Here is a 27,842-nt window from a genome sequence, read left to right on the forward strand (position 1 = left end):
AGTACGCCTAAAATCCTAATAAGTTCACAGACACCCCAAAACACACCACCAGACTCGGTCCTGCCCACCAGAAACACAAGATCCAGCCTCATCCACCAGAACACAGGTACCAGTCCCCTCCACCAGGAAGCCTACACAACTCACTGAACCAAACTCAGCCACTGGGGGCAGACACCAAAAACAAGAACTACTAACCTGCAGCCTGTGAAAAGGAGACCCCAAACACAGTAAGAAAGGCAAAATGAGAAGACAGAGAAATACACAGCAGATGAAGGACCAAGGTAAAAACTCAACAGACCAAACAAATGAAGAAGAAATAGGCGGTCTACCTGAAAATTCAGAATAATGATCGTAAAGATGATCCAAAATCTTGAAAACAGAATGGAGAAGATACAAGAAACGTTTAACAAGGACCTAGAAGAACTAAAGAGCAAACAATGATGAACAACACAATAAATGAAATTAAAAATTCTCTAAAAGGAATCAATAGCAGAGTAACTGAGGCAGAAGAACGGATAAGGGAACTGGAAGATAAAAGAGTGGAAATAACTACCACAGAGCAGAATAAAGAAAAAAGAATGAAAAGAATTGAGGACAGTCTCAGAGACCCTGGGACAACATTAAATGCACCAACATTTGAATTATAGAGTTCCCAGAAGAAGAGAAAAAGTAAAGGACTGAGAAAATTTTTGAAGAGATTATAGTCGACAACTTCCCTAATATGGGTAAGAAAATAGTCAATCAAGTCCAGGAAGCACAGAGAGTCCCATTCAGGATAAATCCAAGGAGAAACATGCCAAGACACATATTAATCAAACTATCAAAAATTAAATACAAAGAAAAAATATTAAAAGCAGCAAGGGACAAGCAACATATAACATACAAGGGAATCCCCACAAGGTTAACAGCTGATCTTTCACCAGAAGCTCTGCAAGCGAGAAGAGTAGCAGGACATATTTAAAGTGATAAAAGGGAAAAACCTACAACCAAGATTACTCTATTCACCAAGGATCTCATTCACATTCGATGGAGAAATTAAAACCTTTACACACAAGCAAAAGGTAAGATGAATCAGCCCCACCAAATCAGCTTTACAACAAATGCTAAAGGAATGTCTCTAGGCAGGAAACACAAGAGAGGAAAAGACCTACTATAACAAACCCAAAACAATTAAGAAAATGATAATAGGAAGATACATATTGATAATTACCTTAAATGTAAATGAATTAAATGCTCCAGCCAAAAGATATAGAATGGTTGAATGGACACAAAAACAAGATCCGTATATATGCTGTCTACAAGAGACCCACTTCAGACCTTGGGACACATATAGACTGAAAGTCAGGGGATGGAAAAAGATATTCCATGCAAATGGAAATCAAAAGAAAGCTGGAGTAGCAATTCTCATATCAGACAAAATAGACTTTAAAAGAAAGACTACTACAAGAGACAAGGAAGGACACTACCTAATGATCAAGGGATCAATCCAAGAAGAAGTATAACAATTGTAAATATATATGCACCCAACATAGGAGCACCTCAATACATAAGGCAAATGCTAACAGCCATAACAGGGGAAAGTGACAGTAACACAAAACAGTAGGGGGCTTTTAACACCTCACTTTCACCAATGGACAAATCATCCAAAATGAAAATAAATAAGGAAACACAGCTTTAAGTGACACATTAAACAGGTTGGATTTAATTGATATTTATAGGACATTCCATCCAAAAAAAAATGGAATACACTTCTCAAGTGCTCATGGAACATTCTCCAGGATAGATCATATCTTGGGTTACAAATCAAACCTTGGTAAATTTAAGAAAATTGAAATCATATCAAGTATCTTTTCTGACCACAATGCTGTGAAACAAGATATTACAGGAAAAAAACCTTAAAAAAAGAACAAACACATGGATCCTAAACAATACACTACTGAATAACCAAGAGATCACTGAAGAAATCAAAGAGGAAATCAAAAAATACCTAAAAACAAAAGACGATGAAAACACCATGACCGAAAACCTATGGGATGCAGCAAAAGCAGTTCTAAGAGGGAAGTTTATAGGAATACAATCCTACCTCAAGAAATAAGAGAAATGTCAAACAACCCAGCCTTACACCTCAAGGAATTAGAGAAAGAAGAACAAAAAAAAAAAACCCAAACTTAGCAGAAGGAAAGAAATCATAAAGATCTGATCAGAAATAAATGAAACAGAAATGAAGGAAATGATAGCAAAGATCAATAGAACCAAAAGCTGGTTCTTTGAGAAGATAAATAAAATTGATAACCCATTAGCCAGATTCATTAAGAAAAAGGGAAAAGACTCAAATCACAGAATTAGAAGTGAAAAAGGAGAAGTAACAACTGACACTGAATAAATACAAAGGATCATGAGAGATTACTATAAGCAACTATATGCCAATAAAATGGACAACCTGGAAGAAATGGACAAATTCTTAGAAGAGTACAAACTTCCAAGACTGAACCAGGAAGAAATAGAAAACATAAACAGACCAATCACAAGCACTGAAATTGAAACTGTGATTATAAATCTTCCAACGAACAAAAGCTCAATACTAGATAGCTTCACAGGCAAATTCTACCAACCATTTAGAGAAGAGCTAACACCTATCCATCTCAAACTCTTCCAAAATATACCAGAGGGGAGAACACTCCCAAACTCATTCTATGAGGCCACCATCACCCTGATACCAAAACCAGACAAAGATCTCACAAAGAAAGAAAACTACAGGCCAATATCACTGATGAACATAGATGCAAAAATCCTCAACAAAATACTAGCAAACAGAATCCAACAGCACATTAAAATGATCATGCACCATGATCAAGTGGGGTTTATTCCAGGAACACAAGGATTCTTCAATATATGCAAATCAATCAATGTGATACACCATATTAACAAATTGAAGGAGAAAAACCATATGATAATCTCAATACATGCAGAAAAAGCTTTCAACAAAATTCAACACCCATTTATGATAAAAACCCTCCAGAAAGTACACATAGAGGGAGCTTACCTCAACATAATGAAGGCCGTATATGACAAACCCACAACCAACATTGTTCTCAATGGTGAAAAACTGAAACAATTTTCCCTAAGATAAGGAACAAAACAAGGTTGTCCACTCTCACCACTATTATTCAACATAGTTTTGGAAGTTTTAGCCACAGCAATCAGAGAAGAAAAAGAAATAAAAGGAATCCAAATCAGAAAAGAAGAAGTAAAATTTTCACTGTTTGCTGATGACATGATACTATACATAGAGAATCCTAAAGAGGCTACCAGAAAACTACTAGAGCTTATCAATGAATTTGGTAAAGTAGCAGGATACAAAATTAATGCACAGAAATCTCTTGTATTCCTATACACTAATGATGAAAAATCTGAAAGAGTAATTAAGGAAACACTCCCATTTACCACTGCAACAAAAAGAATAAAATACCTAGGATTAAGCCTACCTAAGGAGACAAAAGACCTGTATGCAGAAAAGTGTAAGACACTGCTGAGAGAAATGAAAGATGATACAAACAGTTGCAGAGACGTATAACACATTCTTGGATTGGAAGAATCAACACTGTGAAAAATGACTATACTACCCAAAGCAATCTACAGATTCAATGCAATTCTTAACAAACTACCAATCACATTTTTCACAGAACTAGAACAAAAAATTTCACAACTTGTATGGAAACACAAAAGACCCCGAATAGCCAAAGCAAGCTTGAGAAAGAAAAACGAAGCTGGAGGAGTCAGGGGCCCTGACTTCAGACTACAGTAAAAAGCTACAGATATCAAGACAGTATGGTACGGGCACAAAAACAGAAATATAGATCAATGGAACAGGATAGAAAGCTCAGAGATAAACCCACGCATATATGGTCACCTTATCTTTGATAAAGGAGGCAAGAATATACAATGGAGAAAAGACAGCCTCTTCAATAAGTGGTGCTGGGAAAATTGGATAGCTACATGTAAAAGAATGAAATTAGAACACTCCCTCACACCATACACAAAAATAAACTCAAAATGGATTAAAGACCTAAATGTAAGATCAGGCAGTATAAAACTCTTAGAGGAAAACATAGGCAGAACACTCTATGACATAAATCACAGCAAGATCCTTTTTGACCCACCTCCTAGAGAAATGGAAATAAAAACACAAATAAACAAATGGGACCTAATGAAACTTAAAAGCTTTTGCACAGCAAAGGAAACCATAAACAAGACGAAAAGACAGCCCTCAGAATGGGAGAAAATATTTGCAAATGAAGCAACTGACAGAGGATTAATCTCGAAACTATACAAGCAGCTCATGCAGCTCAATATCAAAAAAACAACCCAATCCCAAAATGGGCAGAAGACCTAAATAGACATTTCTCCAGTGAAGAGATACAGATTGTCAACAAACACATGAAAGGATGCTCAACATCACTAATCCTTAGAGAAATGCAAATCAAAACTACAATGAGGTATCACCTCACACTGGTCCGAATGGCCATCATCAAAAAATCTACAAACAATAAAGGCTGGAGAGGGTGTGGAGAAAAGGGAATCCTCTTGCACTGTTGGTGGGAATGTAAATTGATACAGTCACTATGGAGAACAGTATGGGGGTTCCTTAAAAAACTAAAAGTAGAACTACCATACGACCCAGCAATCCCACTACTGGGCATATACCCTGAGAAAACCATAATTCAAAAAGAATCATGTACCACAATGTTCACTGCAGCACTATTTACAATAGCCAGGACGTGGAAGCAACCTAAGTGTCCATCGACAGATGACTGGATAAAGAAGATGTGGCACATAGATACAATGGAATATTACTCAGTCATAAAAATAGAAATGAAATTGACTTATTTGTAGTGAGGTGGATGGACCTAGAGTCTGTCATACAGAGTGATGTAAGTCAGAAAGAAAAACACATACCATATGCTAACATATATATGGAATCTAAAAAAAGAAATGGTTCTGAAGAAGCTAGGGGCAGGACAGGAATAAAGATGCAGACATAGAGAATGGACTTGAGGACATGGGGAGGGGGAAGGGTAAGCTGGGAAGAAATGAGAGACTGGCATGGACATATATACACTACCAAATGTAAAATAGCTAGCTAGTGGGAAGCAGCCGCATAGCACAGGGAGATCAGCTCAGTGTTTTGTGACCACCTAGAGGGGTGGGATAGGGACGGTAGGAGGGAGATGCAAGAGGGAGGAGATATGGAGATATATGTATATGTATATGTATAGCTGATACACTGTTATACAGCAGAAACTAACACAACAATGTAAAGCAATTATACTGCAGTAAAGATGTTAAAAAAAAAAAAAAGTGGATGAGGAGACCAAAGAGCAACTTAGTGACCCTCAGTGAAAAGCTGGGGCTAGATCTGAAGGAGGACGACTTCATTGAACTCCTTGCTGTGCAACATGAGGAGCTTACTAATGAAGCCCTGATGCAACGGAGCCCCAGAGAAAGGACGAAGAGAGACAAGAGGAAGAAGTAACTGAAGAACTGAAGAGTTTCACAACGCAGGAAATGGCAAGAGAATTATCTTTATTTGAGGAGGCACTGTCCGTTTTTGAGGCACAGAACCTGAATGTAGAACAGTACACGAAGGTTGCAGCAGGCATTCAGAATGCAATCCAGTGCTACCGTGTCATCTATGACAAGGAAAAAAGAGTTACTACCCAGACATCACTGGATCGTTTTTTCAAGAGGGTAGATAGAATTGAATCCAGCAAGGAACCAGAACCTGTGCCATCAGCGTCAGGCGTGAGTGAAATTGCAGCTTGCCCTCCGTCTCCTATTGCTGAGGATCCTTCAGCTCTGCCATTTCCCACCTCCTCTCCCTCCTCCAGTCAGTAACTCTTCTTGCCTGTTCACTCGATGCCAGCCCCTGTATGCCAGCTGTTGTACTGCACTACTGTACTTTCCAAGGCACTGTACTGTAAGATTAAAAATGTTTTCTTTATTTTTTATGTTTTTTTTATTTTTTATGTATTATTTGAGTGAAAAGTATTATAAACCTATTACAGTACAGTACTGTATAGCCAATGGTGTTAGTTAGGTACCTAGGCTAACTTTGTTGGACTTAGGAATAAATTGGACTTACGAATGTGCTCTTGGAATGGAACTCGTTCGTATGTAGGGGACTTGTATAACATATTTATTATTGTAAATTAATAAATACAAACATACATACAAACACATGGAATTGAATCTGCAATTTTATTATTGAGAAGTCACTCATCATCAATTTTCAGTGAATTTAAGGAGTAAGGTTCAGGCGTGAAATAACTGCTTAATACCACTTGGCATTTACTCATGATCATCATAGGAGCAAAACAATTAGATACACCATTTTCTCTATATTAACACCTCAACAGCCTGTGGTGTGGTCTGAGAGCCTGCTGTCTATCTGGAAATATGCATTTGATCAGTTTTGTCTTGGTAAAGCAGATTGTTTCCCTCCCGAGAGGAAACATTTTCTACAGATACCTGTGCAGTATTTACATGACTTATCGTAATCAGAAATGCCCTTTACAATATGGTTGGTTCTTCCTGGTTCTGTTCTAGGAAGTAACATTCCTCAGGTAGGAACTTCTTCTGCATTTTCCCAGAGTCCCTTCCTGGTCTGGGCATATGTTCAGGTGAAAAGAACAATGGTTTAGTTTCTGTTAGTCTCCTACAGTTATTCAGCTCTTCAAATGCAGAACTCTCCTGTCATTTTCCCAGCCACCTATACCTACTAATCAGTGCTTTCCAACTTGTGAGATGGGTCTTCTTGGTATATCCCAAAGTTTTCATTTATCTGATCAAATGACATGGATTTTCTCATTTTCCTTAGTTGAGTTTTTACTGTGAATATTGTAAAAAGATGATACCTATGGAAGAGAGGAGGAAAAATGGCTGTCGTATATACACATGTATGTGCCTGCTGGTGGCTATGAAAATGACTCAGTGCAAAATCACGAATGCTGTCAATCTGGCTTGCCTAAAATGTCTTACCCCTTTCTGGCATTTTCTGGGAACTAGATCCCTTGTTCCCCTTGGCTATTTGGTCTTACCTCATGGTTCCTGGCTCTGGGATAGCCCTCTTCGAATGACAGAGCTACACACTTTTATAGATATTCTTTTGTGTTTGTTTAGGAATTTTACTAACTGGAGCAGAAGAGTAAGGAGATATTTGTACTAGGGAATTTCTTCCCTCAAATATGAAAATCTGTTTGCATATGGTTGACTCTAAATGTGGATGTATGTTGTCTGAGAACAAAGATGTGGCCCAGGGTTTGAATGAGCAGAAAGCCAAATCTTCCATCCTCTCTGTTTTCTCTTGTATCCCAACAAGTTCATCAATTAAATTCAATCTGACCAAAACTTTTACTGAGCATATAGTTCTGTCTCCAAGGAACTCAGTGTCAAAGGACTGGAAAAGACTAGGAAGCACTAGTACGAGCTCCCCAGCAGGCCTACAGAGACCTGCCCTAAGCGCAAAGAGTAGACAGAAACTCCAGGCCATTTCCAGATCAGGTATTCAGGAGGAAAGGCAGGCAATTCTCTTAACCTCCAAAGAACTGTGGGTACATCAAGCACACAGGTTAGACAGAAACATTCAGTTGAAAATTGCTCCTGGATGACACCACAGTTAATAACAGAAGAAAGAGCGCAGGTATGCGTATCTGCCACCCAAGGAATTTGCAGACCCTTATGGAAGTTTCATGGAGAGCGAGACTCTTTGGAATGCGTATGTAAAAGCTCAGAATTTAAATCCTCTACATAGAGAAAAGTACAGTGTTAAAAATGATTCTTCTCTCGGGGCTTCCCTGGCGGCGCAGTGGTTGAGAATCTGCCTGCCAATGCAGGGGACAGGGGTTCGAGCCCTGGTCTGGGAAGATCCCACATGCCGCAGAGCAACTGGACCTGTGAGCCACAACTACTGAGCCTGCGCGTCTGGAGCCTGTGCTCCGCAACAAGAGAGACCGCGATAGTGAGAGGCCCGCGCACCGCGATGAAGAGTGGCCCCCGCTTGCCACAACTAGAGAAAGCCCTCACACAGAAACGAAGACCCACCACTGCCATAAATAAATAAATTTAAAAATTCACGACATATGTCAATATTTTAAAAAAAAATGATTCTTCTCTGTGAAAAATATACTTCATAAGTAAAAGGCTGCAGTATAGCAAAGACCGAAATAGAAGCCTGAATAATATTGAAGGGCAGTATCTATTCTTATTTTTTTTTTTTTGTAGCCTTATTTCTTAACCTTTATTCAGTATCTATTCTTGAAATAATTCTGCAAAGTACAGGCATCAGAAGAAGATAGAAATTGTGCTAGGGGGAGTAGAAACAAAACAACAGTAATATAGGAAAGCAAACTTACTACCACTCTACATTTTAAAAAAGAAAGATAAAGAATTCAAACCATGAACATTGGAGTCCGCTGAGAAGTGTCCGCAGCAAAAGCGAGCTCCGATGAACTGTGTGCGGCAGAAGCTGACTGAGAGATGCTCCCATAGACGTGCCATAATTTGTTGCCCTGTCTCTTCTCCCCCAGAGTTAACCTAAAGCCTGCCTTCCCATCCATATCAGTCAAGGTCCGATCAAGAGACGGAACGACTCAAGTCATTTTGATCAGGGCCAGCTCCATGGACAAGTGACCAATGCACCTGCACAGAGCCACCTGCTCAGAAGAGTCCCACACTTGGATTTCAGTGCTCTGTTGTCACTATACTGAACTACTTAATAATTTTACATTTGAATTTGTTTTATAAATGAAGTCCAGTGGGACAATAGAGCAAGTTCAAAGGGCTTAGAGTATCAGCTCCCAGCCCATCCCACCTCCTGTTACCTCCCCAGACTGACCCCCACCCCTCCTCACTCTGAGGCTTCCGACTGGCCTCCCTCTCTCAACCACTGCCCAGTGACTACTCCCACCCTCCGCCCCCAGCCTGGGCCTGGGCACAGGAGCTGAAAGGTCAGGGTTGGACTCATGTATCCCACAGACTCAGGGAACAGGTATGGCGGCAGCCATCCCCTCCCTAGGCTGGCCAGCCCTCTCTGGATGGAGGAAGCCTCTAACCCCCCCCCCCCATCTAGGTACCGAGTGTGTTCCCAGCACTGAGGTTTAAAGTTCCTCAGAGGCCACTCCTCTGCCAGGGTGCGCCACGTCAGTTCAAGGGCCAGAGGGAGGGGATGCCCAACTGCCGTCAGGCCCAGCACTCTGTAGAGCGGGGCTGGTCCCGGGCTCCTGTCTGCCTTCACCCTGAGTATCCCCATGCCTGAAAGCCCTCCCTTAGCTGGCTCTCTGCCTGGGAATATCATTTTTCCTTCTCCAGCCTTCCTGAGTATCACTCACATCAGTTCCTTCTGGCCAGCTCAAGGCACCCTCCAGGAACGAGCCACAAAATACAAATTGTGCAGTGTTGGAGATGCCACATTTTAATAAAAGACCTGATTATTGTAGTTAAAATTGACATTGTACAATATAAAGATACGTGGTAAAATTCATACTAATGTTTTAAAATTTGAATTGCATTTTTACTTAGAATGACATTAAATAGAATAAAAACAACATGACAAATAGAGAGACCAAAGAAGAAAGAAAAAAAAATTTATATGTACTTTTAATGGTACTTTTACCCTACTTTTTGAACGAGGGGACCTGGATTTTCTTTTTGCACTAGTCCCCTGATTATGTAACTGGGCTTGATTTGATATGAAGAATTGTTACCACGGTACCAGACAACTGAAGAGGCAAAAAAGGAAATAAGGAATGGAGGCAGCACAGGGAAGAGGCTGAGATTATCAAAATTGAGAAGCTTGGAGAAGCCACACAGAACAAAAGCTCAGACCTCAGAAAAGTCAGCACTGCTCAGCTAGTGTGGGACCTCACGGCTGTTCAACACAACTTTCTGTAGTGGTGGAATGTTCTGTGCTCTCCATATGAGAGAACTGAACCTTGGAATGTGCCTGAGAAACTGAATTTTAATTGTGTCTAATTTTAAGTTTAAATTCCACAAGCAGCTAGTGGCTACCATATTGGTTAACACAGTGCTAGAGCCTCTGAGTTCAGAGAAGAAATCCTGTGCCTCTGAGATGCAGACCTTGGAGGAAGATGCATTGGCCAACTAGTGCTGGTGGCCCTAGAGGGTGTGATTTTGTGAGTGTTGAGAAAACTGGATAGTAAATCAACAGCTGCTACTGGAGTGAACAGCAGCTGCTGGGTGAAGCTGCATTGCTATGGTGATGCTGACAAGAACAGGGAGTAACAGAAATGAACAAATCTCACCTTCCTCTTGGAGTTTTCCAGTCTCCCTTTAGCGCCCCCTATTGGGAAGTGTCTGAGAGGGCAACTGGAAAAGCAGAAAGGAAGTGTGCAGAAATGAAGTGTGAATAAGATGACAAAGCAGAAAGTGGAAGGGTGGGATGCTAACACACTAGCTCAGCATCTTCCATGGATTATGGCTTCTGGAACTTCTTTGATAAGACTGTCTTCCGTCTTCATGAACTCCTTCATGAACGCCTGTACCAACCTCCTCCTCAAGTCTGCATCTCCTCTCAGACTGCACTTATTTTCAATTGTACCTTAGTGGGCACCGACCTTGCTCAACTTTTAGATGCGTCTCTGCTCAGTCCCCAGGATGTGACAAGGTGCGACAAATAAAGAAGACAAAACAGAAACAAAAGAAAAATGACTAAAACATGAATGAAGATCTTAGATGTGAAGGGGGAAAAGCAATGATAGTATGAGGGAGTTTAGCCTACAACTACATAAACCTACTTTTCCATTTCTAACAGTGTTTTCCTGAATAACCCAATCTTGATTCCATACCCATAAATACAGTTTCTTGTAATTTGTAATACTGTAATTGCAGTTTACAACTTGAATATGGTCATTGCTAAAATCTGCAAAGCAAACCAGAAGTTTCTTAGAAAATTCTTAAGTAATTAAAGAGTTAGCCCCAGAAACTAGGCCCATATGGTATTGATAAACTCTATTTCCTACACTTGTGGAACTTGCAATATAGAAAGAAATTTAGGAATAAAAACAAAAAGGGATTTTAATTAGTAGAGACTGGACACTGTAAAAGAGGCCAGAACAATATTTTAATTTGTCTGCCATCTTGCAGATTCAAAACTAGTCACTTGAAACAAAAAAATGCATGAGGAGGTTATGTACCTGAACTGAGATATGCCACAGTTCATCTCAATTTGTCCCTAAAGAACAATTAATTTCAATTTCCTGCAACTGACATCTTAACTTCGAAAATGTTTTACTTCAACAACACCTGCTTATTAAAACCCTGTGAGATGATACTCAGGTTTATTCTACTCCATGGTGTCAGTTCTTCTCTGAAATATATATCACTTCCTATCTTTAAAAGTAGACTGTATGCTCAGTCACATTACCCTCCTTTTCCAAAATGTATCACAGCCCATGCTGCATCTCAACTGGTTAAATTAAACTCTGTTTCCTGTGTCAGACAGGAAAAGATAAGACAGGGCTCACTGGGGAAAAAACTACCGTTCTGAACCACACATGCAACTTCTACTGCTCTTTGTGGAGGCTGCACAAACACGGGAGATGAATCTGAGCCATTTCATGAGAAATTAGCTTTATTCTAATCCAGACATTCTACCAAGGGTCAGATATAACAATCAATTTTTCAGTGTATTTTTTCATAAAAGAATTTCCCCAAATAATATTTGATTACACCTTATTATTATTTCCAAAGATCTTATATAAATTAAAATCTAGGGTTATAAGTGAGATATCAATTAACATAAGAATCAATTTAATGGTAATTTAAATAGCTGTTATAATTTTTGCGTAATGAAGTGGCCTCTGGGCTTGAAGTCCTAATCATGTCTAATTAATTTAAAGGATGTTACTTTTTATTAGCATTGAAATTTCTGACAGGTGATAAAACATTTAGGGTTGCCGTCACAAACTCTTTACATCAGCTGTACTGTAAGTTGGCAAGCTATATAGATCATCCCTCTGAAAATGACTATTTAGGGGGAAAAAAACACACTCCACTACATTTGTAAAGTTATAACATGGAACTGCTATTTTAGCCATGTAAAGGAAAGCAATTCTATTCACTGAATAATAAAAGAGTTGACATTTTGTTTCCATGATCTCAATAGTTATAATCAACCTTCGTAGGGAATAATCAACTTCAGTTTTAGAAAATATCTTCATAACCTTCCTATAGGTTTATATAGTACCTATATTGCCAAAAACATTAATATACTTTCCACTGTCAGTATTAAAAAAAATAATCTCTTGATTTTTTGAGGCTCAGGGAGCAAAGAAATCGAACTGCAAGCATATTAGCTAAAGGGAGTGTCATTTCTTTACAATAGAACATGAAAACATCCACCATTAAAGTATACTCAATAGTGTAAATTAATGTGAAGAAAATTATTTTTCAGAGACTATAGCTTCTATGGTCAAAGAAAAACCAAACCCAAGGCACAGAAAGCAAATAGATAAGTATAAAGCAGATATAGAGTAACATAATTCCAGTAAAGATGGAAAGTGGAAGACTCCAGCCAGCATAACCCCAAGATCTGTACTACTGGGCTGTTCTTTTAAAGGGGAAAGCAAAGAATTATTTTAGAAATCCCCAAGAAAGATTTTACGTAAGATAAGTACAGTCAAAAAACAGAGTGAGGGACTTCTCTGGGGGTCCAGTGGTTCAGACCTCATGCTTCCACTGCAGGGGGCACGGGTTCCATCCCTGGTCAGGGAGCTAAGATCCCACATGCCATGGGGCTCAGCCAACAAACCAAACAAACAAACAGAAGAACACATTAAGCACTAGGAAACTAAAACTAAACTAAAGAATAAAATTAAGTGATTTAAAAAAAAAAAACAGTGAACAGTGAGTAGCTATAATCTGAAGGTCTGCCTGCTGGGCAGCACTTGTCTGGATGAGGGTAAAGGCTTGAGGAGGAGACATGAAGAAAGCTGTGCATAAAGGCAGCATGGGGCAAAGTCGTTGGGAACATGGACTTGGGCTCTGACTATGGGACCTTGGCAGGTTATTCAAACTCTTTGTGTCCCAGCTTCTCTCTCTGTAAGAGGCGACTAATGATAGCACCTACTCAGGTGGTTGGTAGAAGAATTAAATAAGTTCAATGTTCATAGTACTTTGGAAGAGTGTCAAGTACACAGTAAGTGCTTCGTACATGTATGCTATAATAATATATCTTAGGTTAATCCTTTTACTGTAGCCCAAGAACTTCTGGAGCTCTCAGCTTGAAACCTGTAGTAAGAATACGCTCTAAAACTATAGAGACAACACTTTTTTAACACTGGGGTCAAATGTGATCTGTCTAGATTCAGGCTAAGTCTACTTTGATAACAGAAAGAGAACAGAAGTCTCTTATGGTAACACAGCAAAAATCCTGGACTGCAAGTCACAAGGCCACTGATCTCCCACTTATTATTATTGTAAGCTTTAAGAGATACTAAAAAAACCAGGGCTTTGGAGTGAGTCAAAGTAGTTTTGAATCCCATTTTCACCACTTCTGGCTATTTGACCTTAGACAAGGTAGTTACCTTTCTGATGTTCAGTTTTCTCATCCATAAAACAGGGATGATAATTCCTAATTCATATAGCTTTTGTGAATAATTCTCAACACAACTTCCCAAGTAGGCACTACAATTCAACTGTATTGGTCAAGCTAAGCAACTCCCCTACCAGGCCATGACTAAAACAGAGGGGACCAAAGTGAGACTCAAAGTCGACAGTGAGGGTAAGACTAAAACCACATCGCTGGGAACCATCCTCTCTCTCCTTCCCTCTGGCTTTATCCACATCCCTGTGACCTTCTGAACATCACCAGGGTTGCAGGATTGGGCAGTGCACCACGTGACTGCTCAGCAGAAGGTGAAAGTAGGTACTAGAATCAGGGCCAGGCTCATGACACAAGGTTACCAGGGCTCTTGTGGAGGAAGAGCTCCCTCTTTCTAACCCACCAGAAATGCTCATCGACTATCAGTGGTGCTGCCAGCCCAGCATTAATTCAGGGCTACAGTGTTTCCCAAGTAGATACTGCAATAGTCTCCTAAACCAGTGGATTTCAAAAGTTACTGCCTATAAATATTGGGAATTTAAAAAAATTCCAATTCCCAGGCCACACTCTAGGCGGATTAACTCCAAAGCTTGGGATGGGACCCAAGCATGAGTATTCTCTTTAAAGCTTTCCAGATGATTGTTATGTGCAGACAAGTTTGAGAACCAGTGTTCTAAATATTTCCTTGCCTCTAATTTAGTATCCCTGTAGCCCATTCTCATCATTATCCAAGAATAATGAAACTCACCTGCAAAATATTCTTTCAAAATCTTCCCATTGCCTTCTGCAGTGTTCTCAAAGTGTGGACTGGAGACCAAAAGAATAACTTAAGATGCTTATTAAAATACAGACTGCAGCTCTCTCATTTCAGGGTGCGGGGTGAAGGCAATAATACACATTCTCAATAGTCATAACAAATATCGTTCATGAATCTTAAATTTGAGAACCACTGACCTCCAGGACAAAGATGAAGTCCTTTAGCGCGGCAGAAAGGCATTCCATATTATGGTCCTTGCCTAGCTTTCCAGATCCTGCTTTGCTGCATCTTCACTTTGCTCTCTTCCCGACACCCCATGCTCCAAAAGTTCCAAATTTGCCTCTCTGTATGTTGGCCCCTCCACCGAGAATCGCCTCAGGTAAATCACTTAACCTCTCTGAGCCTGTTTCCTCATCTGTAAAATGGGGATTACACTATGCAGCCTTGGGTCTGTTTGAAGATGAAGTGAAATAATATATTTGAAAATGTCTAGCTCTGGGCCTGGTCCAAAGTTAATGCTTAACATTCATTCATTCACTAATTCTAGGACTTGTAAATTCAGAGTGTCTGTGCAGAATTGTGCTTAAATAATGCTGACGAAGTATTGACTGCAGAGCCACTGCCTGAACACAGAAATGACAGTCCTACTACACTAGAGTAAGCATATTTGCAAGATGAAAAAACGGGGGGAGAAATTGCCATACTCTTAGGATTTCACAGGCCACACATCAAATGTACTAAAAAATAAAATAATCCCTCAAAAAATGGGATGCTTGATCTCCTTAGCTCCAAGGCAGCTTATTCGAGAGTGAAGTTTTAAGAACTGAATAAATAAATGCCCATATTAAACACTAGGTTAAATTCAGTCCCCGGCCTAAAGGTTGCAAGTTCCTTGCAATCTAAAGGAAGCAGCATACAAAGATGGACACATGCACAAGGAGGAATTTATGAAGTTATTTTTAAAGCTGTGTTATTTTTCTCATTCAATCCAATATTTTTGCCTGGTAAATGGAAGGAGAAAAAAATGGCAAAAGGAAATTTCCTCCTGGTCCCTACTGGTGCCAAATATTTATTTAGTTTTCATCTGACACTTATTAACGTTAATTTGTAATTACATCTATTGTTTTATACGCACCTAATAAATACCTAGTTTCTTACTACTAATTAATGATGCTAATGCTGATATGATGGCTGACAGTTTTGAGCATTTACTAGTGCTGGGCATTTAGCAAATGCTTTAAATATGCCATATAATCTACAGAACATCAGTCGGAGATAAATAGATCTTTTTTTCCATTTTTTTTTCAGATGAGAAAAGGGAAATGAATATAAGCTATTGGACTTGTCATAGGTTCTTATGTTATCCCAGAAGATCAAAGATCTGAAGTAATGTCTCTTTAGCCTCAAGCCCTAAGATTTTAACCCCAACAAAATCAGTGTCGCCTCTAGCAATACTGGTTTAATTATCTCCTCAACAGCAAAACAAGTTTAAGAAGAGGCAACCACTAATCAACATGAGTAAACTTCTTTCTTAACAAGTGGTGACCCAACATAGATCTGCCCACTAACTTGTTGGGTATAGTAACTATGGCTCTGACGTTGGAAGAATCCTGAAAGTCTTCCAAAAGCTCATCACATAGTCTGGAAGAAATGAAGTGCCCATTACTCCTTTGGGTGTATTCTTATGTTTTGTTGAGATGTTGGTTTACAGCTGCTCAAGAAGAAGAGTATTTTGCAGCTGGTGGCAGCTTAGTTTTGCCCCTTAAAAGCTGATGAATAATTATATGTAAAATTTAAAAATTCTACAGTCCCCTTTACAGCAATAATATGGAACCTTGCTTGTTTTGCCTTGTGTTTTATACCACACTTCTCTAAGAAGCCCATTGCCATAAAAATAGTCATAGAGCTGGGAGATTTTTTTCAAATAAATTAATTTCAAAGTATTTTGTTTACACTTACTGTTTAAGACACCATACTGGGAAGTACAAGGTGACTATGATATGGCATCTTAAGTAGGTTAAAATTTTGGTTAATAGTAGAGACATAAATGTTTATACAACGAACCATGCCTAATGTGATAATTTTTATACTGATGCTTAAGACAATTTCCCATGTTACCAAAGAGAGAGCAATTATTTTTTCTGAGAGAAGGAATGTCAAAAATTATTTATAATAACCAAGAAACACTAGTGGAACACACATAGAATAAATAAAATTTAATTTTTCAAATATTGGTATGACTGTGTCTTGTAAAGGCGGCAAAAAGCATTCTAGGCAGAAAGAACACAATACATTAGGCTTGTTTCAATGATGCAAGGGATAAGACTAGAAAAAATGGTAGGTATATGAGAACAGGAAGTGAATTGACAATACCATTACTAGCATTCAGAGGTTGATGGTTTCCACTTGGTAGGAATGTTGCTGGGAAAACTCAAATATTAGATGTGTAACTGGACCAGATAATTCATTTTATTTGAAACCTGACATTTATTAGTGTATGCTACACAGTCAAAGGAACACGCAAAATCAGAAACTTAAAGGGAACACCCAATTTCATAACTCGACTCATAATGAAACATAATAAATTAAACTTGCAGATTTCCCAAAAAATCATGCTAAAAAATAACACATAAATTGTACCCTCAGGGATGTGACTCCCCTCGTCTCCTTATTATCCATTTCTTCAAGCAAGAGAACAGAAATACCAGCAACAGAAAAAATTGAGAATTCCTCAATTAAGACCAGCTTACGTCAAAATAAATAGAACACAAAGGAAAAAGGAAAAGAAGGATATAATCCCATACTCAGTTCCTCCTATCTAATTCTTCTAATTTCCTACCTGATTACTTTAAAGTTCACATTACATAAATTTAGACATTTTGTGTGTGGTCCTATAATACACACCATACACATGGGAAAAGTCTTTGCTTTCTTTTTTGTTATGCTACTTAGTAAAATGTCTACTTCCTCTTATCATTTGGAAGCTTATAACTCCTTAAAGAAGCTACAGTCTTGATTTATTATAAGGCTAATTACTGAGTATAATAAAGTTTCTATTATTTTAGCAAAGTAAAAATCTTGAGTCAGTGAGCTTTTAGTCTGGACTGATGCTGGAGGAGCACACAGGAGAGGATCTAGATGCCACCGCACTCCATCCACGTCAGAATGTCAACCTCTGTATATAGTTTTCATTATGATTTATAATCTGAATTTATTTTTTTGTAGAAGTCTTTTTAAACTACACATTCATAGTCCATCATTTTCAGTCATCCTTTTTCCCCACTTGTTCTAGAATTATGTGGCTTTACTCAAAGTTCCATGTGTTCTTTATTTTATTTTTTTACCATACCATGAGGCATGTGGGATCTTAGTTCCCTGACCAGGGATCGAATCCGTGCCCCCTGCAGTGGAAGCACAGAGTCCTAACCACTGGACTGCCAGGGAATTCCTATTTTTTGATCATCAAAATATGAACAATTACATATGTTCATAGTTTAGAAACAACCTGTCCACATATAAACCCTTTTCTAATTGTTAAAATCAATGAAAATAAAACCTATCCCATTATATTTATTCCTATTTGAATTACAATTATCTAATTTTTTACACTTTCTATTCTCTCTTATATGAGAATCATTAAGGATCTATGACCTTTCACAGACTCAACTTGTTCCAATTAACCATAATAACATTAATTATTACATTTAGTATTGATATTATTTTATGTTCAAATTTTTCACAATTTGACTAGTAGGAATCCATTTAAGTTAGCAACTTCGTCTTTTCAGTACTGCCCTGATATTTGAAAACTATCCTTGCATTTAATTCCTTTATGAAACCCCACTTAAATGATGCTAAAGATATCAAAAGGGCAAAAAGTCCACAAGAGAAAAGAATGGGAGAAATGATGATGTTGACAAAGTGTTTGAACTGGGAAGCAGCGGGGTAGAGTAATGCGGAGCCAAAAATAAGCCAGTTCATGCCTCCGAGCCCTGAAAAACAGGACTTAGAGACGCATTATATTTTCAAGATGTCAGTGGGACTAACAGGCAGATTGACTGAAATTTTGCATTTGAAGACATTAGAGTCCTAGATACCCTCATCAACGCACAGAGCAGCACTGCCATCCACCTAGTCTTAAACAACTGGCTGAAGATGTTTACTCTCTTAAACAAGAGGGAACATGAGCACACACATTAGAGCTAAGGGAACTGTCTTGGAAGCAAAAGGCTCAGTGAATGTTTATATCTTGATATGTGAGAACACTAGCCTCTTCTCCCTTTGCCCCTGGGAGAGAAACTTTCAAGCCTCAGGCAGAGAATTCGGAGGCTCCTCTCTGAGGAAACCAGTCTGCCTAAGAGAAAAACCTACAATAACGGTCCCGTAACTTTATAATCAACTCACTGCCCAATATCTTCATATCTGGTTAGTGCTTTTATGTGTTTCATACTTTAACATGCGCAAATATTGACAGATCACCAGACTTTGGAGAGACAGAAACAAATAAATAAGGCAACAAAAGAAAAGTGGAGGATTCAGAGACAAAGGAAGCAGAAGAAAACATCCAAAAAAATAATTTAATAGTCTCAAAGATAAGGGAAGATACTGCATTCCTGAAACAAGAATAGGAAGTCTTATAAAAGAAACATTCCGTTAATAGAAGAGTTGAAAGATAAAGTTGGGAAAATCTCCTAGAAAATAGAACAAAAACCCAAAGAGACTTTAAAAAATAAGGAAGAAAAGATTTTTAAAAGAGTATCTGAATTAATGAAAGTTCAGAAAAAGCAGAAAAACAGGAGGGAGAAAATTATCAAAGAATAAAGAAAAGGATTTCCTAGGACTGCAGACTTCGAGCCACATTTTCATGAGATTTCAAGGCACTAAGGATAAAGAGAACTTATAAGCTTCTAGTAAGAAAAAACTTAAAAACAGTTTCTAATGTAAAAAAATCATAGAAAAAGTATTAATTAAAATAACATCAGACATTTAATAGCAGCACTGGCAAGCAGAAGACAATGCAAAAATTCTTCCACAGTTCTGAGCGAGTGTTTTTATATTCTAGAATTCTCTTTCCATCCAGATTTCCGATCAAGTATGAGGGTAGAAATAAAAAATTTTACAGATGGTAGAGATCTAAAATATGTACTACCTGCCACAGGCATCCTTTTTTGGGAAACTATTGGAGGATGTGCTCCACAAAAGCAAGGGGGAAATGGAACAGAGTTATACAAGAGAATAAAGGCACACAGAGCATACTACGTAGCTTGGCTGTCATATATACATTATGTTATGTTATTACATATACATGATTGAGATATGTATTCTATATATAACAACACTGAATATTGTGTTAACTGAAAATTTTATATATCTATCATAAGAAAGGGGTAGGGAAAGTGTGAATGGAGTAGAGAAAAGAGAGTTAAATCCTCAGCTTCTCTAGCAGGAAGTCTAAACTAACACTAAAGAAATCAAGAAATAGTCATGTTAGCATATTATTAAGAAATATGAAGGAAATTCTAAAAGGAAGGATGGAGAAAACCAAAATTGGTGACATCTTGGCATAAGAATCAGAGTTAGGAGTGGTATTGCTATTTTTCATTAAAAGTTTGGCAGAAAAATTTACAACTTATTACCAATTTAAAAAATTATTTTAACAGTGAAAGGATAGAAAAAAGAACATCCTTAATCTCATGAAGGGCTTTTACTAAAGATATGTTAAACATTTTGCTATATTCTCATTAAAGTTAAAGAAACTATGTTAGCTCTCTCTTTCCCTTTCCTTTACATTATACTGGAGTTTACATTCAATCATTAAATAAGAAAAAGAAATAACTGGCATAGAGTTTGATAAGGCAGTGATAACCTCGCATCATTTATAAATCATGCTATACTTATGTGCAGAAATGCAATAGAAACTCTAGGTAAATAATTGAAATAAATAATGGAGTGCATCTGTATTTCAGGATAAAATATCAGTATACTGAGGACTTTTCTGTCTCAGGACCTTAATATTTTCTATTCCCTTAGCCAGGATGAGTCTTCCTCCAAGATATTTGAACAACTTTCTTCCTCACCATATTCATGTTCTTTCCCCTTGTACCATTATTTTTATTCATAGCATTTATGAATAACCACCAATATAAGACATCTTTCCCCATTGGACTATAAGCTCATATATATGAGAAACTCTCAAATATTTGTTTTAAATGTATAAGGATATTATTGTGGCATTATGTTAAATAGTATAAACTTGGAAATAGCTTAGTTGTCCATTCATGGGTTAACTAATAATTAAATCTTATAATACTAATGTATTAGATTATTATTCAATGATTAGGTAACATTACTCAACAGAGATCTCAAACCCACAATACTGAGTAGCAAATAGCATAGCATTATGTATGGTATGATACAAATGATGTAAATTTAAAAATATGTACACAGTCAGCCCAACAGAATGTATTCGTGGTAAAGGCTAACATCATGGACTGTATACATACTGTCCTCTGGTGAGGGGGAGGGAGGGGGCCTTAAAAAGAGAGTATGAAGGACTTCAACCTTGTCTCTGATGTTTTAGTTCCTAAAGATGTTCTGAATCAGATATGAGTAAATGCCAATGTTTATTCACTTTGGATGGCATGTGCACAGGTGTTATATAGTATCCTTTATACCTTTTTGTTTGGCTTGGTTTTGGTTTGATTTACAGGGTTTTTTGGTTTGTCTGTTTTTTGCCTTCAAAATTTAAAGGAAAAAGCAGAATAACAAAGACAGAACCCTATTCTCAAGAACAAGAGTAGAAAAAATGGTACACAGGGTGAAGAAGATGGACATTAAAAAGGAGAACTGGTTAAAACCAACAGAGACCTGGAGTAAGATACAAAAGTTCAAGAACCATTTCGAGACAATTTCTGCTACAATTACAACTCCCTTGTAATAAGCAGAATCTTATCACTTTATCTCAATCCATCAAAACATGGCAGAATGGAATGCTCTGGACCCTTAGTTTTTAGGAATTGACCTTGAGATTCTGAACAGAGGGCACACTATAAAAAGTAAAATGCAATTATGAACTGTTTCATGGTTAAAACCATGGGCTTTATAGGCCCAAAGCCCACAGAATGAATCTAAGCTAGGCCCCTTCATGACTGAGCAATTTTGAGATGGCTTTTGCCCTCTCTAAACCTCCGTTTCATCATGTAATAATAATGTTAGTCTTGGAGCTCATCATCATCCTTTTCTTTCATTATAAGGGGATAATACTATTTTCCACTCCATAGCATTGTTGTGAAAATTAAATTTGATCATGCTTCTAAAGCATCTAGCACAGTGCCTTGCTCTGTGGTAGTAGCTCAATAACAGCAACTACTGTTATTACTTCACTGCATTTAGTGAAACCATGGTCCTTTCTTCTTTCACTATAGCATGTTTGGTTTTCATGTAATCTGAGGACATGGCATTAAGCAGGCAATGTTATTGGAAATACATTTTGGTCATTTAAATATACCATTAATTTGTATATGCTCATTTGCACACGTGTGTAAGTAGTGGATAGGAATGCCTGCCCAGAATTCCTGTTCCTAGGAATATCTCTTCATAATCACAAACGTGCGATCAATCCACAAGATTACAGAAGGAGCTGCCGTGTTGGAACAAGATGGCCCACCCCATGGCCCACCCAGCAAGCTCCACCCCCTGGCCACAGCTGACTGGCTGATCAAAGCAGAATAAGGCAGAATGTGGAGAGGAGAGACAAATGAAGCAGAAATTCAGAGAACAGAGAAAGAACCCAAATCAGATTGGCTTTAAGTTCCTGGTCAATTCATGTTAGGTTCAGTTGCAGTCTGATGTTTGAGCTCTATGTGAAACCCCAAATTCCTTACATTAATTCACATTTTTACTTATTCAACTTGAGTTGAATTTCTGTTACTTATCACCCAAAAAGTTCTGGTTGATATAATGTGAATACAACACAAACAAATATAGTTACTTTCCCACTTACCTATGGCTGGCAAGCAGCAAAGAGATTTTATTCATCAGTCAGATTTGTAAAACTATATCATTTATTTGCAAAGCTCTATCATGCACACATATCATCAATTTAAAAGTAATCACCACAAATCTGAAGATTGGGAGCTTTAGAAGATTCAGAAAATTAACCAACCGAGTAAGGCATATGTCTGCAGATCTTCACCTCACACAACTCTGTTAATTTAGACATCATAAAAGCACTTATATAAAATAAGACAGATTTCTTCTAGATTGAAAAAAGGTAACAGAGAAATGACATGACTTGGCCTAAATACAGTTAAATAGAGACAGAATGAAAATGAATATATTTTGTGTGTGGAATAGATATGCTGCTAATTGCGTTCACTTGTTATCATAGAAATGACATGTTTTCAGCTTTAGTTATATGCCGCCACAGTTAATAATTGAAACACAAACACATAAAACAGTGATTTAGTGGCAGACTTTGTAATTACAAAAGTATAGTAAGGGTTTGTTTTGTAAACATATGTGAAACTCCTTTGTACATGGTGCAATTAACGTGAACATAAAAATATAAGAAAACCTTACAGAAGAAATTCAGCCGTAGTCTAACTAAAGCAGTGGTCAAAATAAAGCCGTGTAAAGCTTCATGGAGCCAAAGGTTTTCAAAAGCTCTTTCTCGGGACATAAACTGGTTAAAGGTCTTAAAAATAGAATGTACGCTTTGAAATATACAAGTAATATTTATTTTAGAAATAAAGGCTATGATTCTATATTGTGAGCAGTCCTACAATTGTGTTTTAGTTTCTCTAATGGGTTGGCAATGGAAGATAGTGGCTAAGTCAGACCCTGTTTTTAAATTCTTGCTCTGCCATTAACTATTTGATCATGAGCAAGACCTTCACTGTCTATGAGCTTCTGTGGTTTCTTCATCTATAAAGTAGAGATTGGTGACTAGAAGGGTTCATTTAGATAATATATCTTTTAAAAACGAGTTACATTGGTTCCCACAAATATATTAGGTCCTTAATAAATAATAATTATGGGTCATAGATGTTTCTTCTGGATACCTATATTTGTAGGCTAGAGGAAATAGATTATTTTGCATAACTAATTTATAATTGTAATATATTCTGGTACTATATCCAGATGATTTCCTTTGTCCTTGTGAATTCAAATAGTCAAGGGGCACAGGCTGTAAAATGTAACTCTGCTAGACTCCATGCTAAGCATTTCATAGACCATCTCCATTGAATTTTCAAAACAACGGTACCAAATAAGCATTACCTTTCCCCATTTCATGACTAAAAACTAAGATTCAGAAACGCTAGATATCTTAACCATGATTAAACATGGTAACTCATGAAGCTGGAACTTGAACCCAGGTAAGCCAAAACCCAAACAATTATAAAAAGTGATTCTTTCCTTTATATGCTAGCTTTAATCACTTCAATAGCTTGTCCATGTGCCAGATCTTTCAAAAACATAGATTTATTCTCATATAAAATAATATCATCTGGAATAATGACATTTGCCCCAAAAATAATAATAAAAAAAGAAAAACAGAGATTCAGGGGAATTATAGGAATTTGAATATGAAAAAAAAGGTAGAATTTAGTATTTGGGGTTGCCTCCTCTGTGGCCCAAAGAATATGACATCCAATTTCTAAACAACAAGCCTAAGTAAGCCCTACAGCTTCCCAGGTTTATAGTTAAGAATGTAGAGGATGAGATATAATTCAGGTAGGCCAGCAACTCACTGGTCTGCCCTCACAAAGATTTAGACTCTTCACTGTTTCTGGTCCAGTCCTTTGATCCCCCAAAAAACAGCCTCAAAACCAACATGTAAATCAAGATAACCCCAGCCTGGGAACCATAAGTGGGTTATCTCATCATGAGAACACAGAGAAAAGGAAAACCATCAAAAAAGGAAGATGATTTTTCAGCTAATCCAAGTAAAGCACATTATTATTTTTTGACAGAGATGAATATTTAGTAAAGGAATATTTGGGGAACCTGTGAAAAACCCTCCATTTTCTTTGGTGAGCACACGCACATGTCTTAAGGCAAAAAGCACAGAAATCCCTATCTACAAGCTCTCCATTTCTGAACATGCTCAACAAAGAGTGCACTCAGATGGAACATCAGTTAGCTTTTTCTTTCATTGGGAATGTGCTTATTAACTGTTGTTCAAATAGTTTGTAGACATAACAGCCCTGGGAGTGAATGTGGCTTTGTATTTACAAGGTAGTCATTTGTTGTTATTTATAGTTCTTTTAATTTTCACCTTTTTACATTTAAATTTTCTTCCAAAGGTTATGATTAAAATAGGCACTACTTAAGAGAGGAAAAACTCCCTTTAATGTGGTTTTTTTTCACAAAGATTTTCAAGCTTCAGAAAGAATCTAGGGGTGCCCAATTTGTTCCTTTGTCAATTTTAAGGACATTTATAATTTGTTTTCCAAGAAAAACAATCACGGTGTCATTATGCAAAACTACGACAGAGCCTCTTTTAGCAGAGGTCATCATTCTAAACAGATGTTCTTCCTTTCATCTGTTAGTTAAATGGCTCCAAAAAAGAGAAGTAAAGGGAATTAACATTTATTTAAAGTGTTAACAATACAAGACTCTGCTGGCTAATAGATGTTCATTTTCGTATGTAATTCTCAAACTACTAATATCAGCATTATTATGGGTTGCTTCAAGCAGAATGGTTAAGGGGATAACTTTACTGTTACACACATTTGGGCTTGCATCTAAACTTTATGATTTATCAGCTATATAACCTTGAACAGATTACTTAAACTCTTTTTATCTCAAATTCATTTCCTTATTTTTAAACATACAGAAAATACTAGCATGGCAAAAGCTTACTATAAAAATTAAACCATGGAATGTAGGCAGAGCTCTTAACACAGTACCTAATATACTTACTATTACTACTTTTCACTTCTCAGAGGGACAAAGTGAGGCATAAGACTCCACCCAGCAAGTAAGGAACAGTGTTATTTGAAACTCGGTCTTTTTTACCTCAAAAATTAATGCTTTTTGCGCTACACTGCAATAGGATAAGTGGTGACCAAATGCGATTTTGTGAAATATGATAGAGAAGAAAAATATTTTTCAGACTAGGGAGATGAAACTGGGTCTTTCTTCTAGAAATTACCATGCCAAGTGCACAATAGTCTCATCAAGATATTGTTACAAATACTAGGAATTTATTCATATAGTCATGTGTCTAAAAACAATTGAATACCCCCCAAAAGACCCATACCACTGATGGAAATCCTCTCTGAAAGGAAGAGTCAAGGACAGAAAAAACAGTCCCCACGAGGGCCCCTGCAAAACACTCATCCCATTCTAATGGAGGAGAAAATAACTCATCCCTTATCAACTCAGTATCCGTCGTAGAAATGACTGATTGTAGTCAATACTCCTGCAATATGTCAACATGCCAAAAAGGATCTTAAAAACATCAATCTTAAAGGAGAAGCCAAATCCAGTAAAGAAGGTATTGTCCCTCATGATCTGGGCACAATCCATGTCAAAGTAACTATCGTGTGTCTCCTCCTTCACCTCTTCTCAGCCATTATTAGGGCCAAAAAGCAGGCAGCAAGGAGAACTACAAATAGACCATTGGGAATTAAAAGAAGCATTTATGGAAAGCCTAATGTTGCCTATTTATTGGCCAAAGAAAAAGAAATTTTAATTTTTAGAACTGAAATACAGATATTTAGAAACCAATCAGATTAGAAACCATCTGACTATTTTTCAAGATGAGAACTGGACCAGCCCCATCTTAGTTCGACCTTCAGTGTTCAATGTAGGTCCACACACACCAACAGCACCCTCTACTGTCCAGTAACACTGTGAAAAGAGCATTGGTCACATTTTCTGAAGAAACAAATCATTTAAATTTTTCAAATGAAAACCTTTCTGTCAAGCAAAGAAAATTGATGCTATATGTAGACAAATAGCAATGAAGCAAAATTGTTACTAGTTGGCAACTAACAATCCATTCCAAAGAGAGAGGTTTCAAAAAGAGGAGGAAAGTTAAGAGGGAGGGGAGATGTGGTAGCCAACCTCCAAGATTACCCCCAACGATCCCTGTCTCCTGGTATTCACATCCTTGTGTCATCTCCTCACACACTGTACCAGGTGGGTCTGTGTGATCCATATATTGGATTATAAATGACACTGGCTCCATTTTCTTTGTGACGTCCCTCTATCATTTTCTCTCTCTCTCTTACGCACACAAACACACACACACGCACAAATACACAGACACACACACTCATCCTCCCCACCCCCTCATCACTTGCTCTGAGGAAAGCCATGTGTGGACAGCCATATGGAGGATCTCACATGGTGAAGAGCTGAAGCCTCCTGCCAACAGCCACATGAATGAGCTGGGAAGGAAGCCCTCCAACCCCAGTCAAGCCTTCAGATGACTGCGGCCCCCACGGACCGCTTGACTGGAACCTCATGAGGCACCCTGAGCCAGAAGTAAGAGGCTAAGACTCTCAGAAACTGTGTGAATTAGTAAGCTGTTAAAGAGATCCTCCAAGCTGTTAAGATCGGGAATAATTTGTTACATAAGAACCATCAACAAATACAATAGAGGAAAGGTGGGAGAACAATATGAGGAGACGTGGTATTAGGATAATCAAGTTACGACTGGAGAACACGAGAATTATTTAAGTTTCCCCTCTCATTTTTGTGCCTTTTTTACTTGGGTTTTGTCAACCTCCATGCCCCCACGTTACATATTCTGACCTAAACGACAATATTTGTACTGAATGCTTTCTGACACAGCATTTTATGACACTGGGACAAACAAATGTAAAGAATAATGATAAGGATGTTGCTTATCAGAGAGAAGAGATTTGAGAAGTGTGTGTGCATGTTTGCATGTATGTATATATACACATTTATATTCATACATATGCATATATGCAGGCGTATGTGTGTTCTTCTCAAGTTTAGAAATGTAAAATAAAATTAATTTCACAACACAAAGCCTTACTGTGAATTGCCCCATAGAACCCTAGCAGAATTTAATTGAGCCCAATCGAAATCCCTGCTTAAATATATATTTCATCTCTGTGAAATGTAACTTTCGTAAATGATTTGAATGGGGGCAAATAAGAGATAATAATAAGGCAGTGTATATAGATGGTCAGCTAGAGAGTCATCTTTCATTAAGGGTGAAAAGCCATGAGAACCCTGGGCTTGAAGTCCTCTGAGTCTTGGGCATCAAACCTCACTTAATTATTATCACTACAGTATTTGGGCTAACATTGTACTCGTGGTTCAAATGTGAACATTAAATAATTGTAAAGAGGCCATCTAAGTCAAGGGTCTATGAATTTTTATGAAGGAGGGGACAGTGAGGCTAAATTGTGGGAAATTAACAAGGAAAATGTAGACACTCCTTATACAACTGGAAGAAAATTCATTATCTATTGAGGAAAG

The sequence above is a fragment of the Pseudorca crassidens genome, chromosome 17 (genome assembly GCF_039906515.1).
Source record: "Pseudorca crassidens isolate mPseCra1 chromosome 17, mPseCra1.hap1, whole genome shotgun sequence".
NCBI classification, from domain to species: domain Eukaryota; kingdom Metazoa; phylum Chordata; class Mammalia; order Artiodactyla; family Delphinidae; genus Pseudorca; species Pseudorca crassidens.